The sequence below is a fragment of the Sciurus vulgaris genome (assembly GCF_902686455.1).
Source record: "Sciurus vulgaris genome assembly, chromosome: 11".
In the NCBI taxonomy this organism is placed as follows: Eukaryota; Metazoa; Chordata; class Mammalia; order Rodentia; family Sciuridae; genus Sciurus; species Sciurus vulgaris.
In genome coordinates this window covers 42,097,026-42,103,025 of record NC_136472.1, presented here as the reverse complement: position 1 = coordinate 42,103,025, position 6,000 = coordinate 42,097,026, and positions in this window count along the sequence as shown.

Genomic DNA, 6,000 nt, shown 5'->3' with positions numbered 1-6,000 from the left:
AAATTATAAATATAGAATAAAACGAAATCATGTAGTTCACTTTTATATTGCAAAATGTTCCTGAAGTCATTAAACTTATATATTCTATTCATCTAAAATGCAAATAAAAGTTGTATAAATTCTTATGCTTTATAAAGGTTCTGTAGAGCATTTACTGTAAAGCCACTAACATCGGTCTTATAAAATATTGGTCACAAATGTTAGAGTAAAAAATGCATGAATATATTTGAACATGAGTAATGTCATCCCATGTGAACTTATTCCAGTTTTTTACAATTGCATGTAAGAAAATAGCTATTTACCTTTGGAATATAATACATAGGATTCTCCTATTTTTAAAAGGTCTAATTCTACATAACAAACTGTTCTACAACCTGAGACTCTTCTAAAACTGCTAGCCTAGAGTCCAGCAAGTAATTTTGAACAAGTGAATTTTGAAACATGCATACATATATACATACAAATATAGTGATTTGTTAATAAACATATATCTATAAATTTAGTAAGCTTTAGCATCGTTCTTTATAGGAATCAAAGACCCCTGTGGTAAGCTAATGAAATTTATAGACTATCTCCCCAGGAAAAAAATATTCATGTTCTCACAAATACTGTTTTAGATACCTGAACATGGAATGCCTGGATAGTAGAAAATCTGCAAACCATTCAATTATTTTTAAATGAAGATGCCTGTCTAAAGTGTGGTTTGTTTTATTATGTGGTGGTGGTGTTTTAAACATAGTTCGGTCCTTGCAAAAGCTATTACTGTCCTGAAAAATTAGATCCCACTATGGCCTCTCACACCACCTCCAGAAAAGTAATTACAATGTAGAAGATCAAAGTGTCTTGTCTGGACTGAACCTTGGTTATTAGAGGTTTTTCACTTGCATTATAGTTACCCCGCTACAAATAGCTTAACATTCTTGTGTAAAAATCATGTGACACTTTAGTTTTTGCTGACATCTGCTGGTATCTTCATGAAAAATAAACTCCAGTGCTGCTGCATCTGTTTCATCTCTTCTAAATTAAACTATGAACACATAATTACATAATAGTCTGCCAACATGAATATTTTTAAAAAATTCTTGAAATAGTTTGTAGCTTTCTTAAGTCTCTCAGCAGCAGTCAAGTATATTGGGTTTTATTTTATAAGAATATGAGTGAGGATACACAAATAAATCTGGGTAATTCTGGGTTTATTTTTATTTTTATAAAGAGGGGATACTTGGAGAGAGAATGCTTTTATCTTTTTTTAGAAATCACTAAACCCCATTGAACACATAGTTTGAAAAGTGTAATAGACTTCTGTACAGTATATGTCCCAACTTGTGGATTCTTTATAATGATGTATGTTATCAAGATAGCTGCCACAAATTGAAATTAAACAGATGAAGTAGATACTCAAATTGCAGTAGTAATAACATCTTTAAATGCAAAAAGTAAGTTTGAAAATACTTTTTAAGTTTGAAAGTATTACAGTCCCATGAAGTGGTGTAACTACTTTGTTTTCTTCCTCCCTTGAACCTACAAATGAATGCTTTCGTTACACTCAATAATTAGAAATTCGTATCACTACAAGTGTATTTTCTATCCATCATTACAACAAATGCCTGAGATAACTTCTAAATTGAAAAGATTTATCTTGGCTCAGTATTTTAGAGGTTTCTGTCTGTGATCCGTTGGTCCCATTGTTTCTGGTCCTGTCAGTGAGGCAGCACATGACAGGAAGCATGTGGTAGAACAAAGCCACTCCATGTCCTTGAATGAAAGAGAGGAAGAGGCTGGGATACCACTGCCACCGTTAAGGTCGTGCCCCTAATGACCTGAAGCCCTTACACCTGGCTCCACCTCTTGAAGTTTCCATCACTGCCAATAGTACCAAGCTGGGGACAAGCCTTGAAAACAGGTCTTTAGGGGACATTCCAGATCCAAAGAATAGCAACAAGCAAACAAGTATTTTTTAGAAAGTTGGTTTTTACAAGAATGGGCTTATTAAAACTAAAATGTTTACAAACATTTCTACAATAGGCAAAAACTTTCAAACCTTCCAACTTCAGTAATTAATATCTGAAAACAAAAGTTTGAGTTTGCAGTCTTCATTTTGAGTTTGCTGACTGATTATAATTTCTAAAAATTTTTTGACTCAGTTCTTTTTGTAGGCACATTTTCAAGTGAGAGCCCATTTTACTTTAAAGAAATTAAAAAGACAGGGATTCGGTGGTGCACATCTAATCCCAGAAGCTAGCAAGTCTGAGACAGGAGGATTTCAAGTTCAAAGCCAGATTCAGCAATTTAACAGGCCCTAAACAACACAGTGAGACCCTGTCTCTAAGTATAAAAAACGGGCTGGGGATGTGACTCAGTGGTTAAGTGCCCCTTGGTTCAATCCCTGGTACAGAAAAAAAAAAAGAAAAAAGAAAAAAAAAAAAAAAGAAAGAGAGAGACACACACCCATTGTCTCAGGGTCATAGAACCTATGTTTTATCAAGAAGAAACTTGTCTAAATCCAAAACTGGAGAGCGTAAACATTAAAAGGAGACTTGAAATTATTCAAAATGCAAGTTCTGTCAATATCCCTTTATTACCAACAATTGATTAGTTAACTTGAAGAATTTAATAAATCCAAATTAAACTCTGCTTTTTACTATCTTATTTTCTGAGACCCCAAATTTGTGATTGGACTTCAGGTAGCATTTACTTATGGCTATTTTGAAAAGTATTATTGGTGGCATTAGATAAAATAGCCAATAGCTGCAATCAGCATTTAAATATGTTCTACAAGTTCTGGGTAAACTACAAATTTAATTTTGACCTTAAGCAGAACATCATAATAAAGGGATGCTCAATGAATTTGGGCATTATTAAAATAATAACAATCTCTTGCCTTCCCTAGAGGTTAGTTCTTTGATTTGGATTGAACTTTTTCTGGTTTTCAGTTCTTCCTCAGTTAGGTCAGTTATTATCAGCTATTAAAAGAGCCTAGAGTGCCAGTCTAAAATGATCAAGATAAAACCGTCACTTGAGTTGTTTTTTTTTTTTCTTTTTCTTTTTCTTTCTTCCTTTTTTTTTTTTGTTGTTAAAAAAAGTTTTAAATTTCCAAGCTTCTAGTCACTTATGCTTAGACCATGCCAAGAAAATATATGCATAAATTATAAAACTTATAATTTGATGCATGCAAATAAGATTGAACACTTCTAGAATAATTTAGATCATGGTATTCTTACTCTAGACAAGACTATCCTATAGAAAATGTTGAAATATTTCCTAAATTATTTAGTAATAATTTCCAGGTCATCCCCAAAAGGGGCATGTATAGTTGAACGAATGCTGTTTTCTCCCTGATGTCTTTTTGTGTCAAAGAACTACACATAGATTTAAGGTTCAGTGAATAGCTACACATCCCTAACAGACCTGGCTTCACACATACCCACACCTACATTAGAAGGTTCTGCAAACCTTTTAAGGGAAATGGCCCTACGAGATTCTTAACATTCCTTTTTGTTTTCCCCTGGACCTAACTGAATGAGCCTGGAGGGAGACCTGACTCAAGGAAAGTCTATCTTTATTTTGGTTAGAAGTTTGGAAGTCAACCCAATTTTACAGGAACACTACCAGAATGATGAAAGTGATAAACCGAACCAACCAGGTTCTGTCAGGAATTTATACAAAGGAGAAAGGAGAAAAAATTCAGTATTTAATATAAAGAGAAATGAAATTGTTAACAGTGGATCACTTCATGCATTGAATATAGTCCCTGCTGCTCTGCCACTGCAAATTATTTTTAAAACAGACATGTTTCTTTCTCTTCCTCACTCCCTGCTCCTTCCTAATCTTCCCTCCCTAATCTCAGGGGAAACAGGATTACCTTTCTTTCCCCCACTTGAGGCAGATTTGTCTGTCCTTGAGTACACACTGTCATAAGAAGTAAGGAATCCAGACTTTGGGGATGGTACGAGAAAATCTCAGAAGTGACTAATCTCAAAAATTAACAAGTGAATTACAACTCCAAAAGAGAACACCTGGAATGTAGCCTTTGAATCATCTCTAAAAACCTCCTGTTTCCCCTGATGGGGAGAATCACAGCCTCTGAGTCCCCTGTGTTGCTTTTTTGCTAGAAAAGCAATAAAACTTCTTTTTCCTTTTTCTCAATACTATCCTTGTTATTGGATTGGCATCAGGTACAAAAGCTGAACTTTTGGTAACAACCAGAGCTGCTGTCAGAAAATACCCAAACTTGGTCTGGAGATATAGCTCAGTTGGTAGAGTGCTTGCCTTGCAAGGACACAAGGCCCTGGGTTTAATCCCCAGCACAAATAATAATAATAAAATAATAATAATACCCAAACTCAAGGAAGCCTGGACATACAGTCAAGGTCCTTCTTGTTTTCATGTGTATCATTGGAACAAACAAATCTGCTCCTAAGGAAAGCTTAGGGAAGAGTTAGTACTTTCATTCAAATGTACCTGCCCATCTAGTTAAGAGAAATAGGCTGAAGGTATACATATCATGCTCCTGTATATTTCAGTATTGTATTCTTAGATAACTCCAGACAAGTGTTTCTTAAACATGATCATACATTAGTCACCTAGAGGTCTCAAACCACCCGCTGCTAAGTTCCACCCTTAGAATTTCTGATTTAGTAGGTCTGGAATGGAGACAGGGAATTTGCACTTCTAGCAAGTTCATGGGTGAAGTTGAAGTTGGCTAGTCTAGGAACCACCCTTGAAAACCAGCACTTAACAGCCATTCTCAACCTTGGATGCACATTAGGATCATCTGTGCAACACCAAGAAATACTTTAAACTGGGCCTCGTGCCCAGATAATTAATTTAATTGGTCCGGAGTTCGGTCTGAGCATTAGGAAGCCAACTTCATTCTGGCTTTAGTGTGGGGATCACTCAGAATTCAAGCTGGTAACTGTGATGGTTAATTTCATGTGTCAACTTGGTTAGGCCATGGTACCCGGTTTTTGACCAAATATTATTCTAGATGTTGCTTTTTGTGAAAATACTTTTATTGAAGATGTTATTAACACTATGTCAGCAGACTTCAGGTAGAGCAGATCACAGACATGCACACATACTCATGGAGACACACAGATAGACTAATCCAATTGGATGTGCTTCTCTGGAGAACTCCGATAATACAGTAACCTAATTAACTTCTATTCCAAATTAGTTCCCAGAAACTAAAGAATTTAAACACTACACTAGATTGTTATGCTCTGTATGGTCTGAGGTGAGTCAAGCAGTCATTTTAACTCCCTTTTTGATTCATATTATCAAGCCCATTGGGTCCCTTCAGAAGATTCTTGAATCTGTTTTAGGTTTTCTGTTTTGTTTTGGTTTGGTTTCCATAACATTGAAATTCAGTTGTGTTTTGTATGCCCAGTATCAATTCCTTTTTTAGGTATTAACACTGCAATTTGCCATGGAGAAACCACCCTTCCACTCAGCCCATGTAATTCAGATAGAGTTGGCCTCACTTGGTGCTTCCTGGTGTGGGTGTATGACCAAGGTCTGGCCTTTGAGGGTGCAGCATCCCCCTAGCCTTTGTGAATGTTTTTAGGGTAGATGCTGACCAGCTAAGCCCATTGCAGACAATAAACATTAATTTGCTGAGACCTCAGAAAGAGCAATGCTTTCTTTCCAGAGGGTTGCAAAGCTTATACATGTAAGACTAGACCTCTTGCTGGATAATCTTGGCACCACTTAATGAGAATCTGCCTTAGAATAAAAACAATATAGGTGAAAGCAGAAGCCAAAGGCCAAGACAAACATAGGATTTGAGTATCTGGATTGAACTATGTCTAAAGTCAAATCTGGATTTTTCAATTATATGAGTCATCTTTGTCTCTTTTTGTACACGATTGACCATGAAGTGTTTGAGTACAAGGTAGTGACCAGATGGAGAATTAATGCTATCATTTGAGGATTCCAACAAAGCCCAAAGGTAGAATGGCCTGTGTAAATCTCATAGCCTTGGGAGCTTTTATATATTTT